Source organism: Mustela erminea, chromosome 4, assembly GCF_009829155.1.
Source record: "Mustela erminea isolate mMusErm1 chromosome 4, mMusErm1.Pri, whole genome shotgun sequence".
Classification (NCBI taxonomy): Eukaryota; Metazoa; Chordata; class Mammalia; order Carnivora; family Mustelidae; genus Mustela; species Mustela erminea.
The window spans coordinates 107620088-107643368 of record NC_045617.1 but is presented as its reverse complement, the minus strand read 5'-3'; the positions used below and the strand labels follow the sequence as shown (position 1 = coordinate 107643368).

At 33.0% G+C, this 23281-nt stretch overlaps 1 protein-coding gene and 1 long non-coding RNA gene across 2 annotated transcripts in view; one reads left to right on the top strand and one right to left on the bottom strand.

The window, feature by feature from the left end:
• The window catches only part of EYS (eyes shut homolog), a 1637266-nt gene that overhangs the window by 31220 nt on the left and 1582765 nt on the right, over nt 1–23281 (top strand). The gene's annotated exons all lie outside the window — the stretch shown is intronic.
• On the bottom strand, nt 13429–21995 carry LOC116588813. The gene is made up of 3 exons (XR_004285100.1): nt 21900–21995; nt 18709–18714; nt 13429–13440 (listed from the first exon to the last, which is right to left on the bottom strand). It is a non-coding gene; the product is annotated as an uncharacterized LOC116588813 (long non-coding RNA).

The following is a 23281-nucleotide window of genomic DNA, read 5'->3' as shown; positions in this document are numbered from 1 at the left end:
AAATAATATCCTTTGTTTCATTTTCAAGAATCAAATAAGATAAGCACATGTATGCTTTGTGGACAAATACAAAATATTGCTTATACTAGGTATATCCTAATTTCCAAACGTTTCATGCTTTGCCTATGGTGGATTAGATAATGTAAATCATGAATTTAACAATAGAAATGTCATTTTTGAGCAGTTCTATTAACAAAAATGTGGGACTTATCTTAAGCTTTGAAGTGATAAATGACAATTGGAAAATTAATCAAAAAGTTCTGAAACTATTATTGAGGATGCTTTATTCAGATTTCTATTAATAATACCATCTCTAGGGGTTTTTACCTTTCACCTTCATCAGCCAGTCAAGATTCCCACAGAATATTCCTTGAAATTAGGCTGGGAACCAAGTAGGAGAGAAGCGTGGGAGGTGGAGATGGTAAGTTGATAACTGAGTCTGAAAAGATGAATCCACCGTCTCCCCCTGAGCAAATTACAGGTTGGTAGAAAGAAAAGACAGAAGATGTGTACAACGAGAAATTCCAGTGGAACATGTGAAGAGCAGTAGTAGAAAAGTTCATGGGTGCTATTACAAGTATCCATTAAAGTAGTTTATGCATGATCATATTTGAATTTTAGCATAGTACCTTAATTAACAAGGATAGAGGATAATTTGGAGTTTGGGATGTTGCAGTAAATCTTATTATTATAATCCAAAGATTCAGGCCTGTACTAAGTGTCACCAATGATACAAATGCATGTTAAGGGTCAATATGATTTGCTGTGTAACTGATTATGTGTGGTGAAGGGAATAAGAAGGTTAAGAAATACAATTGCTTCCAGGTTCCCCCCTGAGAAGATTTTATGTTCAATGGATAACACAGGCTTTGAGGGTAGAGTGAAATGGAAAGCTAACCTTGTATTTAACGAGCTTGAGATACTGTAGACCTTCATGCAAAGAAATTGACAGATATTTGAGGATTTTCCTCAAACTTATACAGCCCTCATTAGGTTTAGAAATACGTAAGTATGATAAAGTATGATTCGTAGGTAAAAATGTTAATATTTTAGAATGACTTTGAATTTGGCTCACTGGCATCATAAAATACTGGAGTAAACTTGAATTTGTTTTTATTTATCTGAATATGATGCTATGACCAAACAAACAATGATAGCTGTGACATAGAACAAGAAGGATTTATTTCTCACTAATACAAGCACAACTGCAAGGTTAGCTGACATTCCAAGGGAACTATCTAGCAAAGGATATTCAGTCTTCTACTTCCACATCAATCATGATTGCTGTTGCAATGAAAGACAGTCCTGGAAAAGCTTTTACCAGCAAAATTGCTTCCATCCTTAAGTAACATATGCCCCATCTGCACAAATTTCTCTGCCTAATTCAATCACAAGCCATACCTAAACTGAAGAGGAAGAGAGGTTCTCTATCTATCCTCACATGTTCAGGAGGAGAACCAGAAATATTGGCAAACAGCACTTACATCTTCAACAGTTTTAAATTCAGAAAAACTTTGGTTTCAAAACCAGTTTTGCCAATGTTTCTTCATTTGTAAAATGAAAAAAAATATATGAATGAATAAGTCAATCCCAGTTTATGTATCTGTAAAGATTTCTCTGGGTTTTGAAGGTGAACTAGTTTTTAAAGACATTGTGGATCTTGTTTGTGATTTAATGTCCAACAAATTCTTTAAAAGAAGGTGCCATTTTGGATTGACCATTATTAGACTGGTTGCTTATTAGAATTTGTTGTTTTTAATGGATGGTTGCTCATATTTGGACCCCATATAATTAGATTGTCTCTAATTACTGATAGGAGGTCAAGTATATGATACATGCAAGTATAATGATTTAATACATGACCTTGTGTAAGACCAGTTTCTTAGGCCTGAATTATATTTGTCAACACGTAATTCTCTTAGGTTGGAATAATGCACATAAGACTATCTCTCTGCAATACTCTGTCTTAGAGTTTACATAAAAACAATGTTCATTGACTCCATTAGTAAAAATAGTCTGCAAGTCTTCCAAATGACATTTGACTGTAAACACATGTCAGTTTCAGTTATATAATTTTTGTTAAATAAAGGACACATATTGGAAAATGCCCAGTGAATTCAACTAATTACATATTATTATCATGAGTGAGGTAATACATTACAAGCTATAACACAATTAATCTTTCCTTAATGGCTCTATAAATATGTCTGATATACACTAAGAAACTTAATTATTTCAAGCAGATAAATCTGACTCAATATTAGAACATCTCATTTAATTTAGGGAAGTTTAATTTAGTAAAAATTCATCTTTTTACATTCTTATTTTTGTTATTTAAAATTCTGTTTATTACAATCAGAGTAGTATTTTTTATCAGAATGATGCAAATATTCCTTAAATTTTAGAACTTGACAGTTTTACTATTGGAAAGATTTATCATACTCTGTTTAGCTGCTTGTTTACTTTAGGCTATAGTAAGAGTTAACATTCATTTTATACTTACTAGAAGCCAGGCATTGTTATAAATGGGACATATGTTACCTCATTTAATTAAATTATTATTACTAAGTTTCATAAAAGATTACCTATGATATATTAAAAAATCAGCATCCTTAATTTCCTGTGAATAATTTTCAAATGAAGAGAAAAGACTTAGTTTTCTTTAAACATTAAACAGGACAAAATATGTAAAATTATTTATTTTAAATATATTGAGATATGTAAGTTGTTCATTGATAATATACTTTTACATTGTTTTAAAATAATATGAAATAATTAATTTGGAGTCACTAATTTTTATAAAGACAAAATGTTAAAATACACATTTAAATTAAAAGCACAAAAAGGTAGAGATCAGTACTGCTTTAAGAAGCAGTACTACAAGATGAGAACTTTCTCACTATAGAGGCAGCACTTGAAAAACACAGAGCAAGGTTAGCATTCAAATGACTACATGTTTGCTAACGTTAGTGTTTATTGTATATGAACAAACTTTAAGCGAATGACAAAACTAAGATTTCTGGGGTTAAAAATATGACAAAACTGTATATCCCAGTAATTCCAAAGACTGATAAATTATCATTTAAATATTTATTTATTGAGCATGTACAATGTAAAAGACATTATTAGGTATTAGTGAAGAGGTATCCGAGTTATTACGTGTCAATTAATCCATTTAGGTTAAAGTAGTGAGTACATAAATTCCTTAAAATGTAATTAAAACATAGTCAAACTGTGCTTGTGTGTGTGTGCATGTGTGTGTGTTGTACATAAACAAATTAAAGGATTTACCCTCGAATGTTTAAATAGTTCTACTAGTAAACACCATAAACATGAGTCTATATTATCTTCCTCTAATTTGTTCCAGATTTTTTTTTAATTTTTTATTTTTTATAAACATATATTTTTATCCCCAGGGGTGAAGTGTGTAATTTGTTCCAGATTTAAAGGCACTCTTATTGCTTAGAGTTGACTATATCCATTTATCTGGAGGCTTCCTTTTTTGAAACTAATGTAGAAGATGTCCAAGAGCAGTAAAGAATGAATAATAGCAACAATTTTGTTAGTAGTTATATTTATAAGTACTCCCAAAGGGCCTTTCTTAAAGGGAAAAAATAAATAAAAATAGAAGAAATCTGTCAAAAGCTGACAGATCCTACCTACATTTAAAAGTTAAAGTGAAGCGGTTGAGTATTTGAATAAAATGAGTAATATCCAAGAAGTGAGTTTTAAGTATATCAAAAATTCCTATAACAAAGATAAGTTAGTAAGATGTCATGTTTGCAACATATTTCATCAGCAAAAATCCAAAGATGTTAACATTTCTTAGGTGTCTGGATGTGGAGATGTGTCATCCACATCCATTAAGGAGACTTACTGTCCCAGCTGCTGGGAGTGCTGATGGCAGGAAGTCTTCAGTGGGCAGTCACCTCAGAGATTTCCTCAGCAGAAGACTTGCATCTTCCAAGGTCAAACTCTTCTCAGAGTAGTGCACATCCAATACTGTCAGATGAAGAAATGCAAAGTATAAAGGCCCAACCATTTCCCACTTTAATTAGGCATTTTTAGTTCCACACTAGTCCTGGGCACCAGCAGCTCTGGTTACTGTAGGGCTCTTCACTTTACCTCTCTCCAGGATACTCCTATCCTCCTCCACATTAAACTTTGTCTCAGCATCTGATTTTCAGAAAATCCAACGTCCAACATCTTATAAATACGATTTAACTTTTAAAAATGACATTGAAATTGGACTCCCTAAGATCTCTTTTTCCCTTATACCTGGGATTGTTGCTCTATTTATTCATATTTGATTTTCTGTGAGAAAGTATGAAACATAGACATAGAAAATCTGGAATGAATATTGTAAAATCTGTGATATCTATGGTGCCTTTGAAAGAGCTAATAGGCCAGGATTTTGATGGCAATAATCACATAAGCCAGAAACCAATAAAAGCCTGGTTTGTTTTCAAACTGTGTAAGAATGGCAGAATTAGACATGCACTGTGAAAATAAGTGTAAAGTTTAGACACATATTCTGTTTTTCACACTGTCTTTAAAAGACAGCAGAGGCCTTAGCATCTTCTATTTTACACATGAAACTATTTTGAAATCTGCCTATGATCACAGAATTTTGTGATGTGCTAAAGTGTTTATAATACTCGGCTTTTAAAATTTCAATTAGCAAGTGCTAATTAGCATCTAAAATGAGGGAGAGGTCCCAGAAAGGTTGTAAGAACAAGAAAGATAAAAAGGTGAGAAGCCTAAGTAAAGAAAGAAAAGTACTTCAAAGCAGGAAACAGATGAATGAATGGACAGAAGGACCAAAGAAAGAAACTATTCTGAGGAAAGTAAAGGAAGGAAATGCACAAAATTCTTTGTTTGAAAGGCTTATTTTTCGTGCCTGTGCTTTCAAACAGGATTCTGTAAATGTTTTCTGTTTATCTGATTGAATTTTATTTTTTTATTTTACCTCACAGTTGAATCTGAACAGAGTGAAATCCAAATCAGCTATGAATGGTTTTCTATTTTCAGTAGTTAATAATTATAGACAGTACCATATACCAACTTTACTCTCAGTTTTGTTCTTTTGTTTTGTTTTGTTTTAAACTGTACACAATCTGATACAAAAGTACAATGTGAGAAAGTTAACAACTCAGTGTTTTTATGATTATAAAAATTTCAGAAAAATCCCATAAGAATTTATTTCTTTTATGAGTTGACAACTCAAAGATTTTAATTAAAAATATCTTTCACATCTCCCATATGCACCCAAGAAGTCTAAAGTTGTATAATTGGCTATCTAAGCTGTAGGCAGCTAGAGACAGTTCTCAAATTTCTTATAGGAAGAAAGCCAAAATAAACAGCAGGAAAATAATATGTCATTGAGAACATCACCCAAGTCATGCTTTAGTAAAGGATAACAACAGAAGTCTCGTAAGGCAAAGCAGAGCAGATGGTTCCAAGAATCTTTTGGACTAGGTTATTTTTGTTCTTAGGCCAGAGCTTATGATGGAAAGCAAATACGCCCAGAACAAATTAACTCGTGCATACGGATGTGGGCGTTAGCTCCCTAAGGTGAGAATCAAATTCACAAACCTAACATTTAATCAGAACTGTTGTTTCTAACTAGCATGTCATGCTCTATTGCTTCCAGATAATACACCATATGATTTCCAGTCAAATGCTAATGATGAATAGAGATGACAGCAATGAGTTGAACCTGCTTTTCTCCAAATAGTTGGGGGTGTGGGATGGGGAACTACAAGCCTTCACACAAGGGTATTGAAGAAAACCAGAGCGCCTGCCTGTCTTCTAACTTGATCACATAATACATTCATAGATCCATCACTGATAATACACCTTAAAAATCATACACAACTTCACGCGTCACAGTGTGAAATATATAAACATGATGAACATTGAGCAAATTGGGTAATAATATTGAAGAGAATCATATGTTACAGACACAGCTTTACTGAATGAAGTAATTTGGCTGAAACTTTGGGTTTATTTTGACCATTATTTTCATCAGGGCTTAAGTTGTTACTTGTTTTCATAATGTAGTTACTAAAAACATTGCATTTACAATTGCCAAATTGTTAAGAAAATTGACTAAAAAATCACTTCAAAGAAATTAAAATTTTTCAAAACTATATTTGTGAGAGCTTTATAAAGCAGTGTATGTCTCCATGAGTATGTGAGTGCACATGTAAATATGTATGTAGATGAATAAAATATCTTGTCATGTTTATCTTTGAAGACCATAAAGAGCTGTTAAAAAAAAACAAGCAAACAGATATGACCTGATGCAGTTCCATGCCAGTGAAGCAGTAACAAGTGTTGAGCTGTCATACCGTAAGATTTAATACTTTTTATAATTGGATTCTCAAAAGAATTTTAAAACTTTTCACACTTTAAGGATGACTCTTGCCATTCTCTTATAATTTGAATAGCTTATTACATAAATGATTTATGCCTTCAATTTTAAAATTATGATACAATCAGGTAGTATGATGTCAGAGTATGATATCACATGTGATCATGTTAGTCATCTAATATATTTTTGTCCTTATTTTCCACTGAATATTGTCCAAATTGCTCAATACTCAACAGTGCCCTTCAGTGCCACGGGACGAGTATATATGTGGCATTACAGCTGTCAGAGGGAGCATCTGAGAAAGAAATGGGAAGGATGGACAAAGGGATGGGTTTGACCTTGTCACAAGGACTAGTGAGTGGTACTGAAATTTGGTAGATGGGGGACAATGATGTTAAACATCCCCCAAAGAATTGTTATAAAGAACAAAGAATTGTCCAATATACCAGTAGTGCCTCTGCTAAAGAATGCCTAATCAAAATCTGACATGAGCATACCTCCTAAACTTAGATTTGGCCATTCTAATTCACATAATCTGCTTAAATGGTCTTGGTATACCATTTCCCCTTCCTGAAATGCTATTCACTTTTTCCACTCCTTGTCATCATGAAGCTAGACAACTAACTCATTTTTCCAAATTCAGCCCACATGTTGCTTCCTTAGCAAAGTGTTCCCTAACCCCATGTTTCATTACTTATTTCTTTCTCTGCATCCACAAAACCCAGAAAGTCCTACAAACAGTACATGTGCACCTGCTTGTCTGATTTTATGTTTGCATACTGCTTCATTTAGGCAGGTATCATTTCATATTCATCTGTGCATATGGGCCCTCCGATATATTGAAATGCATGTATTCATTACATGCTCAATGAATATTGAATGAAAAACAATAGAAAATAAAAAGAGCAAATGAATGCGTGAATAAATACATGTGAAAAATAAGCACATGGAATTTTCTGAAAGACATGTTACAATGTTATTTGGGAAAGTGCTCTTGTTTAAAAGAAATAACACATCTGTGCCTGAGAACCATTCAGAAGAATGTAAGATGTTTACAATATGGCATACTGAATGTCCTATTTTTAAATGTGTAGATAATTCTTTGTCCTTCAAATGAAAGTGTGAAAATTTTAAGGGTAGAGTTATAAAATACATTTTGCTTGACAAAATATAGAACCCAAGTAGATTACAAATATTGTTAGGTGACAATATTTTTAATTTTCCCCAAGTTATTTGGGTTGACTTAGGTTGTTATTGAGTCATTTGGACTGAAATGCTTTTTGTAGTTTTAGAAAAGTAATATAAAAATAACTTGTCATTATTTAAAAGAAATGAGAAAAAAGAAATGAGCGAAACATGGATTTCAAGTAAGTTTATTAAATGCCTATTTAATTTTTATATGAGTTAGGTTCTTTGCACATTTTATGGATATTTAATAGTAAAAAATATAGTTATGGTATCTACTTCACAAATATTAACCTATAAGGGAGGATGTATGATTTAAGCAAGTGAATAAGACAAAGTTTAATTACTGATTTCTAACTGTGAGGAAATTCTTTTGTACAACCTTAAAAAATAATTTTCTGAATTCCAGGTTTTAAAATTTATAAAATTTATAAAATGTTCACAGAAGTAAAACGAACATTTACCTAGTGAGTATGCTGTGAGGCTAAAGATAGCTTGTATAATGTCCTTAGACAATTTCAGGGACATGGACAGTGCTTCATAACTGGTAACTAACGTTATATGAGAGATATCTATGTACATTATTATCATGTCTTTACTTTGGTCTTTTCTCCTAAAATTTTGACTTTAAAAACCTTTAAATTTTGTAAGAATTAGTAGTTCTTATAATTTTCTGTACTCAAAAACAGAAAACTCGTTTACTATGGTTTCATCTATTTCTTAATTTTTACTATATTGATGTATTAGTTTCTTGTTATATTTCATAGGCAAGTTTGGATCTATACTACATAAACACTACTTTTAAAATGTCTTTTGACTATTTAGCATGTACTCAGGAATATATCAAAATACCATCAGGAACAATGTCTTGCTTTTTCATTGCCTTTTGTTAGTGTGACTTATTATTTCCCTCTGGCTTTTTTAGCTTTCTCCCAAGTTAATAGTTTCTCAACTCTTAGATGCCTGATATCTTGTCTTGCCATTAATCACTGTGAAGTTAACAGCTAGCACACCTCTCAGTATTATCTTGAGTTTAACTCTGTCTACACGACAATGAATCAAAGTCATGAAAACAGAGGATTGTACCTTTTTGAATCAAAGCATTTAAGAATATTACATCATTCACACTTTCAGATTTAGAAAATCCCTTTGTTTCTGAAAATGTTCTCTTCGAAGTTTATATACCTTAAACATACTACCTGGTGAAATTTTACTTGATAAAAAAGTATTAATTAAGCATAATTTTTGAAAAATATTTTGCTAAAGAAAAATTCATTTCTTGACCAAAAGTTTATTTGATTATTGTTTCTCTAAAATGTTGCTGTGTTTATCTGTCAATATTGATACCATATCTCTTATATCTTAACACAATTTTAATGAAAGAATAACTATAAATTTCATAAATCAGGTATAGAATCAGGTCAGTTAACTGAAATCATAAGCAAAGTGACTTTGGAGCAACAAGAAACAGAGTCATAATGGATTCAAAATCTTTGGAGATTAAACCTATATTTTGTTTTGTTTTAAGATTGTATTTATTTATTTGTTGGAGAGAGAGAGAGAGAGAGAGCACAAGCAGGGTGCTGGGAAGAGGCAGAGGGAGAAGCAGGCTCCTCCACTAAGCAGGGAGCCCTATGTGGCATCTTGATCCCAGGACCCTGGGAATGTGACCTGAGGTGAAGGCAGATGCTTAACCATCTAAGCCACCCAGGCACCCTAAACCTATGTTCTTTACAGTATTTAAAAATTTTCAAACATTACAGCTTTGGACCCACATTTTTATTTTCCCTGAATTATACATCTTATTGATCATATAAAACTAATTGGGAGATTTTTTTATGTGGAAAATTTTGTTCTATTATATCAAAAAATTATGTTAATCAATAGTTTAGGTCTTTAAACAATCATAGATAACTTACTAAAAAATATCTTTTAAAAATAAATTTCACAGGGGTGCCTTGGTGGCTCAGTGGGTTAAGCTTCTGCCTTCGCCTCAGGTCATGATCTCAAGGTCCTGGGATCGAGCCCCACATCGGCCTCTCTGCTCAGCAGGAACCCTGTTTCTCCCTCTCTCTCTCTCTGCCTGCCTCTCTGCCTACTTGTGATCTCTGTCTGTCAAGTAAATAAATAAAGTCTTTAAAAAATAATAAATTTCACAGAATATGGATAGAATACAGCTAAATTTAAGGATTCCAGAGATGAAGAAATATGAAACAATGACATGGCATTTCTATATGGAGGCAAAAATTATATAAGAATACTCTTTTTAGTTTACTGCTATCCTTAAGACTAAGTATTAGTACAACTTGTATTAGTACAACTTGTAAATTATTAACCCATAATTTCCCAGTTTTGCAATCTGTTTGATGTATGTCTTTGCTATGAAGTAAATTTTTTCCTAATCAAAAACAAATTTAAGTAAATCTAACCTCATATCAGCAAGGAAGCCATTAGATGAAAAAACAAAGTCTTAGCAAGTTAAAAAATAAAATTAGCAGACACATTGAATTTTATGCTACTATAAAAAATTGAGTTGTAGGCAAGTAAATTTAAAATGTTTTCTCTCTTTATATAATTATGAGGAACTTTAGAGTTTAAATGTGATAAATGAATATTACTGTACATCTTTAGTATGTTTACGTAAAGTATGGGTTAGTGAAATCCAGCTTTAAATATTTTTTCATGTGATTAACACATAGAAATAGTAAAAGTGATCATTTTCCACTGAGTCCAAAGGGTTATGAGAAATACTCAAGCACAGTGGATAACTAAAAATAAAGTCTTGAATTCTTAAAATAGGGAGACCTAAATAAACCTATGTCCAAATGATTATCAAAATATTAACAAGAAATCTGCCCCCCAAATTTGAAAAGCATTTTTCAGTTACTGACTTGGCAACAATTAAATTTATTTTCTGTTGTTAAACAGAATTCATTCTTGAGGTCCTTTGTCAGATTAATGAAAAGATAAATGATATGCACAACATATTTTGATGTTAACAGTAAAACAAGGTAAGGCCTTAGATGTAGGCAAGCAAGGAGCCAGAAAAGATGGATAAATGGAGAGATAATTGAATACAACATTGAAAAAAAAAGAAGACTGGTGAGGGGAGGAAGGAGTCCTGGCTCTGGTAACTCAGTATGAATGTAATCAAGTAGTTTATATTCTTTGATATTTTATATATATTGTTAGTTTGCTTTGAAATAAAGGGATTAGGAAAGATGGTTTAATAGCTTAATAGCTGGACATTTTACAAGTGCAATGGTAATTATACTAAAATATCAATCATGGCTGGTAGATATTCCTAACATAGAAAACCTAAGGTAGACTGCCTAAAAGAATGATTTCCCAAATATGCAGGGGGAGCATAGAAGCTAATTTGTGAGATTTTCTTTGTAGCATTAAAAATGTTGATGTTAAAACAGAAGAGATCAGATGTTTTATGCATTTACATTACCTTCTCCAACCCTTGCTATGATATTATTAAGTGATTTTTTTCTCTTCTTTTATAGACAATTTTTTAAGAGTCAGAAATACTTAGTAACTTGTTCAAAGTCAGGTAGGTTGTGGGTGCCACAGAGGGTCCCCAAACTGACCTTTCCACTAAACAGACAGCACTGTGTTCTCTTCATGTGAGAAGGACTTGTGACAAAATAAATATCAGTTGTGTTTGTTGTTTTTTATTATATCCTTTCTTGTGAAGGGGAAGGAATGGAATAAATCAATTAAATCTTTAAACTAGATGACTTGGTTCTGAAATCTATTCCATACATGCTTAAAATCAAATAGGGTTCTACATTTTAAATCTATAAAACCAAACTTTATTATAGAAATATTTATCCAAGATAAATTTTAAAAGCAAGATCTGAAACTAATAACAACTGATATATAGAGAACATATTAAAGAATAGTATGTATGTCTAAAGAACAGAGCTTGCCAGCAGTTTTTTAGTAATTGCATACTATTAGTGAGCTTTCTAATAAAGCTACTACATTCTTAAATTTCAGACCCAGACATAGGAACCCTTACTTTAACTATGGAACAATCCTGATGAATATCATTAAAATCTGTTATTATGTTTTTTTTTGTTTTTTGTTTTTTGTTTTGTTATTACTGTTTTTATTGTTATTTATTTATTCTGTATAGCTTACATTGATCATTAAAATTGTCTTCTGATCCCATGAATATAAGGAAAAAGTTCAAGGAAGTCATTTGAGGATTAACGTCAGACTTCATCATTAAAACATAGACTTGTATTTGATTAATATTCTTAATAGTAAGGAAACATAAGTATTATTATACTCATTTTCAGAATTAGTGAAAAATAGTAATTTATATCAGCATGGAGTCAAAAATAGCTCTACCATAGGTGAATTTAAAAACCCAGATTCTTGCCTGGGTGGCTCAGTGGGTTAAGCCTCTGCCTTCGGCTCAGGTCATGATCCCAGGATCCTGGGATCGAGCCCTGCATCGGGCTCTCTGTTCAGCTGGAAGCCTGCTTCCCCCTCTCTCTGTCTGCCTCTCTGCCTACTTGTGATCTTTCTCTCTGTCAAATAAATAAATAAAATCTTTAAAAAAAAACAGATTCTTAAACTTTTAATTGCGTAAGAGTTTATTTTTCAAATGTAGAAATTAGTCCATATAACTCAAACCTGCTAATGTAAATTAATAGATCTGAAGTGGGACTGAATGATCTATCTATAGTAAGACCTGGTTAGATGTACATAGTTAGATGTAGGATAGAGCATCAGGTATTTTATGAGTCACTCTGAGAAATCCTGAGCTAAGAGGTTCTATAAACAAGGTATTCTAATAATTGAACAAATTATAGTCTTGTATCCCCTGGGGCTAATAATACATTATATGTTTATTAAAAAAAAGAATTATATAAAAATTATAGTCTGGTATGATTAATAAGGAAAAATAATGCTATCAGTGGTTTTAAGATAAAAAAGCTTTTTCCTGTTTTAATTATATTTTAATTATAAACATTAATAAATATGAAATTAGCATGAGTATATAGATATTCTCATCCATCCATTCATTCATTTAATTAATATTTATTGAGCCCCTATCATGTTTGTTCCAGACACGTGTAACAGTGGTATACTGGAGAACAAGGAGAGGGTATTTGGGTTGATAGAGCTGTGAGTCTCAGAAGAAAGGTGGCTGTCTCCCTGTCAGAAAGCAAGCAAAAGTGAAATAAATTAGAAAGTCTTACTGAGTTTATAAAGAAGAGAAACCAGATATTCAGTTACAAAGGAATAAGTAGCATTTGAGAGTAAATCATGTCACATAATAGAAAATGGCCTCAGTGAGGGCCTCTCTGAGGAAATTATAGTTAGTTCTCCACGCAAGCCAATTTAACAGCTTCATATGTGACTTTTGTCTTGACGTGGCTCTGCCATTCCTGGCTGTGTCTCAGCAAGATTCAGGAAAAAGGATTTCTGAACGTTCTGGCAAAGGTCAATTCCTTTCCCTGGGTCTCAGTGCCCTTCTACAAAAACGGTAATTTGGGCTAGACATGTATTCAGTTTCTTCCAGTTTTATGGTTCTATTTTTTTATGTTGATTTTGCTTACTTTACCTTATTTCATAGACACCACATGTAAATGGAGTTAAGGAAAGGAAACGGTGTCCCTCAGGATATTATGCATTATAATTATAGCAGTGAAATCTTCCAAAATATGTAAAGCATACCAGAATTTATATAGTTTTAATCTGCAGTTGTCTGCCAGTACATAGAACAGTTGAAGGACTAAATTACTTTAGTTCATTTTTCTAAAGCCTGGAAAGGTTTTGTAATTCCATCTCATGGTATTCATGATTTCTAAAATAGGGTTCTTTCATTGTATATTTTCAAATAAGAATTTTAGAAACTTGGAAAAATCTGTTCATGGATTCTTAAATAGAAAAGATCTGTAACAAATACAGTTAACATCAAGGTATAGTATGGAAATGTAAAAAGTTCCTTACAAAAGTATAAATGTTTAAGGTGATTTTCCATATGAACATATAAATGCTAAAGAAAAATAATGGGCAATTAGTAAATCTAAAAAAGGTATTATGCTAAGTGAACATAAAACATTAATAGTAATAAAAACAAATAATAATAGTATATGCCAAAAAATATGATCAGCCAAGGATGTATTTCTCCTCGTTGGCTCAGAAAACATAAGAAATTAAGTTGTGAGTGAGTTAATTATCATTCCTTCAAAAACATGTATTATGTTCCTATGATATGCTAAACACTTTGTTGTATAATTGGGGCTACTTAGATGAACACAAAATGTTCCTTAGACAATTGTGTGTCTTCTTGGTGATGCAAAGAAATAGAAAATGATGCCATTAGTCCTACAGAAAAAAATTTTCAAAGATATCTTATGAATATTTTTGATGTGAGTGCAAGCAGTTTTTAGTATTATGTATAAGCCTGACTAGGATGTTTTTGGAAATGTGGAAAGGGCTCATCAGAGGGAAGTACATGTGAGCCATCAAGTAAAAGACATCGTAAGAGTGCACATACTAAAAATCGTATTTCCCAAACTCTATTCCCTGGAAATTTTTCTTGATATAATAATATTCTAGATGGGGATTTTTTTTTTCCCTAAAAAGTTTAGAAACTGTGTTAAACAAAAGACTGGTTTCTTTTACTGAAGGACTTCTAGGTTGTTAACATACTAGCATGTATAGTATACTATACTAGTAAAACTCTCCAAGATGGATCAAAGTAGGGATGTGTTGATTCTAGCAAACATATCACAGTGCTATTTTAACTTAGAAACCTATATTGAGAAAATAACTTGTTTCACTGAGGATTCTTTAGGAGCCACCAGTACAGATTAAAATGCAGATTTGAACCATTGCTTAAAAGACCCCTGGAACTTTAGTCTCAGCCTTACTTAAGCTTACATATAATCATTCGTTCTTTCCATTGATTTACAGGCAGTTCTGTGCTTTAGTCACATTAACCCACTTACTGTTACTCTAAAAGTTCTATAGCTATTTAACCTCATGATGCTGTTCCTTCTGCCTGAAGCACCCCCTCCTCCTGTCCACATGATGAGCTCTATTCACGTACAATATTAAATTTTCTCCATGGATTTCGCTGCTCTATAAACTAACAGTTCACTTACTTGTGTTTTCTTAGCACTTTAAAGGGAGATCCACCATAGGATTTCTAATCTCATATTATAGTTCTAAGTTTACGAATGTTTGTTGAATTTAACTTAATTGAAATGTGGGGATGACACCTGGACAAGATTGGGGTTGAAGTTATAAGTATATATACAGGAGTCAGAAAAAGTGAGAACTACCCTGAAGTACAATATTTAAATTAGAAAGCAAACTTGAAATTGACAGAAGCATAGTGCCAGAGACTGTCTTATCAAATGTTCACATAAAAGAGACACTAAAGAAATTAAGCTATAAAATTAAGAACAAGGTGAAGTCCTCCCCACCTGTACACTGTTGATGGGAATATAAAACTGTATAGCCACTATGGAAAACAGTATAGATAATCTTCAGAAAATTAAAAATACTACCATATGATTCAGCAATCTCACTCCTCAGTGTATATCTAAAAGATTTGAGATCAAGATCATAAAAAGGATATTTTTACCTTCATGTTCACTGCAGTAAATGTTATACACTATTCTGTGGGTAAATTTTACAGCTAAATATATGATAACCAATTTAAGTTAGTTTCTCTTATTCTCAATTTTGCATTATATTTTTGGTGATGAAAATCAAAGAAATTGATTTCCATGTAAAAAGTACATACTGAAGAAATTATAATTCCTCTAACATCCTTCAACTATCATCTAAACATTAATGTTCATGCATGCATTTGGAAATGTCCTAACACAAAAATATATCAAAGTCCGTATCACCACTGTAGTACACTAATGTGTGCTTTTTAACCCTCTGATTAATTTTTGACACTCAAAACATTCATAACTGCAATTGTCAGGCCATCAATTATTTTGAAACAAATTTTCTGTTAGAGATTATTTTATTAAAATAGTAGGATTTTATATTGGGGCACCTGGGAGTCTCAGTTGGTTAAGCACCTTCCTTCTGTTCAGGTCATTATCTCAGGGTCCTGGGATCAAATACTGGAGTGGAGTCGGTATCCCTCTCCCTCTGCCCTTCTCCACCCCACCAGCCTTGCTTGTATGGGTGTGCACATGCACACTCTATGTTTCTCTCAAATAAATAAAGTTTTGAAAAAATAGTAGGATGTTAAAAATGAGTAAAATCATCTCAAAAATTTTAATGCAATGTAGGTGAAGAAGGGAGAAAAAGTACTAAATTGTTTTCACTTTATAAATGAACTTTCTATTCCAACACTGATTCTTAAACAACCTTATACAAAAATACCATACTTTTAAAAAAATATATTTTATTTATTTATTTGAGAGAGAGAGATCACAAGTAAGCAGAACGACAGGTACAGAGAGAGGGGGAAGCAGCCTCCATGCTGAGCAGAGAGTGCAATGGGGGGCTCGATCCCAGGACCCTGAGATCATGACTTGAACCAAAGGCAGCAGCCTAACCCACCAAGCTGCCCAGGTGCCCCGACTTTCTTATTTAATGTAGATTTATAAGGTTTATAACTTTAATAATATGATAAGATCTATCTTTCTTCTTTCTTAATACAACGTTGTCTTGGCTATTCTTTACTCTACCTTTGAGTATTAATTGATAGGCTTTTGATTAGAACCTCATTGAATTTGTAGATTAATTTGGGGAGAATGGTTTCTATAAAATATTACATTATTTAAATAATTTTATTTGCAAAAAATATATGTAATTGTCTCTATATATGTCTTGAACCAATCTTTTTCTTGTTTATTTAAAGTATGTGAGAAATTTATCTGTTTTGTATATTGGTATTTTGTGCAGCAAACTTGATGAACATTTTCTTCCAGAAGATTTTCTTTCACTATATGGGTTTACTATATAGAACAGGGTTCCCAACCATTTGCCGTGAAACACTGCTGTGTCACAATGGGTTACAATTGTGGCAAGATATTGATCTGACTCTTTTAGCAATTTCTGTGTATCCACTGAGACGAAAAAAGCTGGATAATACTGAATAGACAATCATAACATCATTTGTTCTTTTCTTTTTTATTCTCATCACATTTTTCTAGCTGAGTCCTTTAGTAAAGCACTGAATAGGTGCAATGATTGCAGTCTTCCTGCCCTCTGCTCCTGATTTTTAAAGAAAATATTTATAATGTTTCACCATTAAAAATGATGTGTGTTTTTCATTGTTAGTAAATAACCATTATCAGGTTTAGGAATTTCCCTTTCATTCTTTTTATTTTTTTAAGGTTACATACTGTTTAATTCCATTCATATGACACTCTTTTAACATCTTAATTGTATTTTATTTTATTCAGTATTCCAAGATTCATTATTTATGTGCCACACCCAGTGAGTGCTCCATGCAATACGTGCCCTCCTTAATACCCACCAACAGGTTCACCCATCCCCCCACCAACCTCCCCTCCAAAACCCTCAGTTTGTTTCTCAGAGTCCAGTATTTCATGCTTCGTCTCCCCCCCAATTTACCCCAATTCACTTTTCCTTTCCTTCTGCTAATGTCCTCCATCTTATTCCTTATGCTTTACAAGTAAATGAAACCATATGATAATTGACTTTCCATACTTGACTTATTTCACTCAGCATAATTTTCTCCAGTCTCAACCATGTTGATACAAATGTTGGGTATTCATCCTTTCTGGTGGCTGCGTAATATTCCATTGTATGTGTGGACCATATTTTCTTTATCTATTCATCTGTTGAATGGCATCTTGGCTCTTTCCACAGTTTGGTGATTGTGGCCATTGCTGCTATGAACATTGGGGTACAGATGACCCTTCTTTTCACTACATCTGTATCTTTGGGGTAAATACCCAGTGGTGTAATGCAGGGTTATAGGGTAGCTCTATTTTTAACTTTTTAAGGAACCTCCACACTATTTTCCAAAGTGGCTGCACCAACTTGCATTCCCACCAACAGTGTGGGGTTCCCCTTTTTCCACATCCTCTCCAACACTTGTTGTTTACTGTCCTTTGACTTTGGCCATTCTAGCTGGTGTAAGGTGGTATCTCAATGTGGTTTTGATTTGAGTCTCCCTGATGGCTAGAGATGATGAACATTTTTTCATGGGTCTGTTATTTCTATGTCGTATTTGAAAAAGTGTCTGTTCATGTCTTCTGTCCATTTTCTTGACATGATTATCTGTTTTGTGTGTGTTGAGTTTGAGGGGTTCTTTATAGATCTTGGATATCAGCCCTTTGTCTGTAGTGTCATTTGCAAATATCTTCTCCCATTCCGTGGGTTGCCTCTTTGTTTTGTTGATTGTTTCCTTTGCTGTGCAGAAGCTTTTGATCTTGATGAAGTTCCAAAAGGTCATTTTCGCTTTTGTTTCCTTTGCCTTTGGAGACACGTCTTGAAAGAAGATGCTGTGGCCGTTGTCGAAGAGGTTACTGCTTATGTTCTCCTCTAGGATTTTGATAGATTCCTGCCTCACGTTGAGGTCTTTGATCCATTTTGAGTTTATTTTTGTGTATGGTGTGAGAGAATGGTCAAGTTTCATTCTTCTACACATAGCTGTCCAGTTTTCCCAGCACCGTTTATTAAAGAGACTCTTTTTTCCACTGGATATTTTTTCCTGTTTTGTCAAAGATTATTTGACCATAGAGTTGAAGGTCTATATCTGAACTCTCTAATCTGTTCCATTGGTCTATGTGTCTGTTTTTGTGCCAGTACTATGCTGTCTTGGTGATCTCAGCTTTGCAGTAAAGCTTTCCCTTTCGTTCTTAATGTTCTGGCATTTTTTTATTCAGAGTATGTGGAAGTTTATTTAACATTTTTTCTTACTTTGAATGGGATGATCTTATGATTTTGTTTCATTTATCTTCTAATATAGCCAATTACAGTAATAGCTTTCATTGCTGCTGGACTCTTGTATTCTTATTCACAATCAATTTTTTTTAAGATTTTATTTATTTATTTGACAGAGATCACAAGTAGGCAGAGAGGCAGGCAGAGAGAGGGGGAAGCAGGCTCCCCGCTGAGCAGAGACCCCAATGTGGGGCTCGATCCCAGGACCCTGGGATCATGACCTGAACCAAAGGCTGCGGCTTAAACCACTGAGCCACCCAGGCACAACCACAATCAATTTTTAAATAAAATTTTATGTCAGTGTGAAAATATTTAATAATATTTTTTATTTAGAAATAATTATAGATTTGCATGTAGTTGTAAGAAATACCATATACATATTCCATGCACCCTTTATACAGTTTTCCATTTGAGTCAATATTCAATCTGTCCCTTCCTATTTCTTAGCCATTCTATCAGTGACTATAATTATGTAATTATTTACTTTGAATTTTTACTGAAAATTTTTATAATTTATAAAGAGGGATGTCTCCTGTTAAATGTTCTATATTTTGTGTTCAGATATGTAAAGCAAAACTCAAGTAAGAAAGCAGCAAAAATAGAACTCAGAATAAATGAACAGTAGACTGTGAAGCATTTCAATCTTTAACTTAGATATAGTTAAGTCTAAATAATTAAAATTCCAAAATAATTAAAATTATACTGCATTTCACCTACTATAGCACAAGGACAACATTTTATGACAGAGGTATCATTTCAAAAATGTTGATTGGGAGCCTGGAAGCCTCAGTCAGTTAAGTGTGTGCCTTGGGTTCAGGTCATAATCTGTAGGTCCTGGGATCGAGTCTTACATCATGCTCCCTGCTCGGCAAGGAGCCTGCCTCTCTCTCTACTTGCTGCTCCTCCCGCTTGTGCCCACCCCCGCCCTGACAAATAAATAAAATCTTTTTTAAAAGTTGATAATTTTTTTGTTTTATAACTCTATGACCTAACCAGTTAATGAAGCACACTCAAATAAGAATTTGTCTTTCAATGTTTCCCTTAAAATGCTGAGAAAATCTGTTAAACATAAAATTTAGTAACTGTAGGTTCATATGTGATGTTAATTTATTCTTTCATTTATTATTCAAGGGACTGATCCAGCAACAACGTAAAATACCAATCTTGTGAAGCATTAGCCCTTCACCCCCCAAGATCAGACATATAATAAATGTTAAGTATGCCACTAATGGTAGAGATAACTAAGTTAAAGAAGTACAGAAGAGAAAGATTTTGATTGGAATAAGATAAGTAGGTTTTCACAGGGAAGTAAGGATATAAATAAAGTCTTAAAATATTGGTTTAGTTTTCATACTAAGGGGATGTAAGGAGTAGCATATGTCAGTGTTTCTACTAGTATGTGCATCGTCCAGCAAAGGGAAGGGAATGGGGAGAGATTCATAGCTCTACATAATCTCTCAAAAGTGATATATTTTTAAGAGTATTTCTTTAATTTTATGCAAATTTTGGAAAATTTCATGTATATATTTTGTTTGTTTATTTTTTAATACTGCTTTTTCCATCTTCAAATTATAATGTGACAGTCTTGGTGCTTCCCACAATCTCTAGATAATAGTTTACCTCCTCAAAAAGGCCCACAATGTTTAACAAAGTTTGGATCCCAGGGGCTCTGACCACTTAACATTTTACATTGACCCCTAGCCACTTGGTCCTTTTTTATTTTCACTGAAGTTCTATGCATGCAGAATGGCCAGGTTTATAATGAAAGATGGTGGGATCAACTACGTTTATGTTAAAATTCCAATTTTCAAGAGGACATGTGACTAAGACAATAGGGAACAGAGGTCTGTGTTATCATTGTCTAAAGTACTGAAGTGATTTGAAGAGGAAGTGTAATTCATATTACAGGTCTCATTGTCAAAACAAAACATGGCATTTCAACTCATTATTTTTTCCTATGTGTCAAAACAAGGATTAAAAGTAAATGAAATAAATTAAAGAGACAAATCCAGATCTATTTAAGTAGAGAGTAAGTATATATTAAAATGTTAAAAGTCATTATGAAGTTCCCTCTGGTACTAGTTTCCATTAGAAAATATCCTTATAAATTCATCATCTCATTAACAACCCCTGAAATATATTTTTTTCTTTTTGCCTTTAGAAAATGTAATAAAACTGTCTCTCAGAGACTGTAGGCTGACCCAAATTTTTAGATGTTTCATAGTCTCTGAACCCGACTGATGTTATTACTTTAATGTCTAACATGATGAGTTTGGGAAAGATTTAATTATTTCCAGGATTTTTCCAACCTCAAACATTCTCTAAGTCACAATTTTATAGCACTAAAAAGAATTTCCTGTGAAAATGTAATCTTATTAAATCATTCTATTTCTTTTGAATCTTACATCTTTATGATTCCCATAAAATATTAGGGCTTGGAATTACTTTAGAGTCCATTGGAATCATGTTCCAATCCCTGGTGTCACAGATGAAAGAACACACTCCAGAATGGCTGGTTACCGTTAAAACATTGATTCTTCTCTGTTTTTTGAAGCACCATCTTCACTTGGACTGCAGGGCACTACACTCTGGCTCCTCCAATATTGTGTCCTTTGTTAGTTTTTTCTATCCCATTAAATTCTTGACACTGGGGAGGGAGGTGGCAAAACACATCTTTTGTAATTTTTCTCTTCTCTGTTCTCATTCCCTTGATCTTCTTATCCAGGATAATCCCTTTTTAAAAATTCATAACCTAAAAAGGCCCCAATATTAACCTCCAGACTGCTTTTCCCATACACTCTGAAATTTTATATTAAATTGCCTACCTGGTATGTTTTCTTGAATGCCTGTTACCATGTTAAATTCAACATGTCCCCAAATGCTTTTTCTTTAAAGAGTTTATTTATTCATTTGACAGAGAGAGAGCATGCCCAAGTAAGGGGAGTAACAGGAAGAGGGAGAGGGAAAAGCAGGCTCCTTTCTGAGCTAGGAGCCCAATGCAGGGCTGGATCCCAAGACTTTAGGATCATGATGTGAGCCAAAGGTAGATGCTTAACTGACTGAGTCACCCAGGTGTTCCTATCCCAAAATACTTGATTTCTTCCCCCATCCCTACCTTCATTATTATCAGTCTATTGTTCCAGTTTGTCAAGGTGAAAGCAAGCAAACAAACAAACAAACAAACAAAAACCCTTGGATTTATCTTTGACTTCCCTTTCTTTTATATCTAAACTGAATCCCTCAAAAATCTTATTGCTCCTACCTACAAAATATAATTAAAGTCTCACCACTTTTTATTACTTCTGTTGTTACCATCTTAGTACATCATCTTTAGCCTGGTTTACTAATATATTGTTCTAATTATCGTTCTACCTTTCTGCCTCCAACATCAACAAGAAATATTCTGTTAAAATGTGACAGAAGATCATAGTGGAAGAGAGGCAAATATAAAGCAAGACAAAACCAGAGAGGGAGACAAAACATTAGAGACTTGTAATCATAGGAAACAAACTAAAGTTTGTTGGAGAGATGGGAGGATAATAAAGGGAGTTTATCACTGGGTGATAAATATTAAGGAGGGCATGTGATGTCATCAGCACTGGGTGTTATAGAAGACTGAGAATCATTGAACTCTACTTCTGTAACCAATAATACATTATATGTTATATAATACATATACATATACATTATATGTTAATTAATTTAATTTAAATGTTTAAAATGGAAAAAAATAAATTTGAATTGGATCATACCACTCTGTCAAACCATTCTCCTTAGTAGCTGTCTGTATCACTAAAAACAGGAGCTCTAAAAATGTCTGACAAGGACCTACAAGGTCTGACTCATTCTATCTCTGACCGCATCTCCTATCTATCTATTCCTTCTCTTATTCTTTTACAGTCACAGATTGTTCTGTACATTCAGGCATTTCCTGACCACATTAAAAATGAACCTTATGTCTACACCTAAGCACTCTCCATTCTCCCGTTTGCTTTGTCTTTGTCATAACACTTGACAAGTCTAACTTACGGTATATTGTAATAATAATGAAATAATAGGTATTGGTATTACTTATGTTATTATAATTAATATAATTAATAACATGATCATAATACTATTATGTTATTATTTATATTATGTTATTATTATTGTTTGTTTTCTGTGTATTTCCACCAGAACGAAAGTTGAAGGAAGGGTTAAATTTTTATCTCTTTATTTATTGTTCTATCTCCAGTACTTAGAAAGGCACATGAGGTGTAATAACTTTGTCTTTATCATACCAATAATTAATGTAGGAAAGCAACTTACTGATGAAATAACTAGTTCAATGCCATCTTATGACAAACTTAATACTTTGAAAATACTGCAGTATTTTTTTTTTTTTTAAGCCTACAGCACCCGGTATTCCCAGGTGGTCTCACATCCAAGTACTAACCAGGCCCGACCCTGCTTAGCTTCTGAGATCAGATAAGTTTATTAGACAATATTGCAGTATTTTTAATGTAACCTTTGCGGATCTGGAGTGTGCCATTATTATTGGATTTTTTTTTTTCCACCTGGAATCTGGTGAAGAATTTGTATTCTTTGCATTCTAATTTTTTAAAAAAATACAAAAAAGGGGAAAAAAAAACACTCACTAAGAGATATTGTGTCAATACTGTCAAGTGTAAACCTTGTGAAAGCTTTATATTTGAACTTCAAAAATATAGACAAGTTCATAAAATGATGAAATACATTTAGTTTTGTAGTCACTTCCTTGTGAATTTAAGTTTAAAATAAGCATTACTACTGAAATAACTA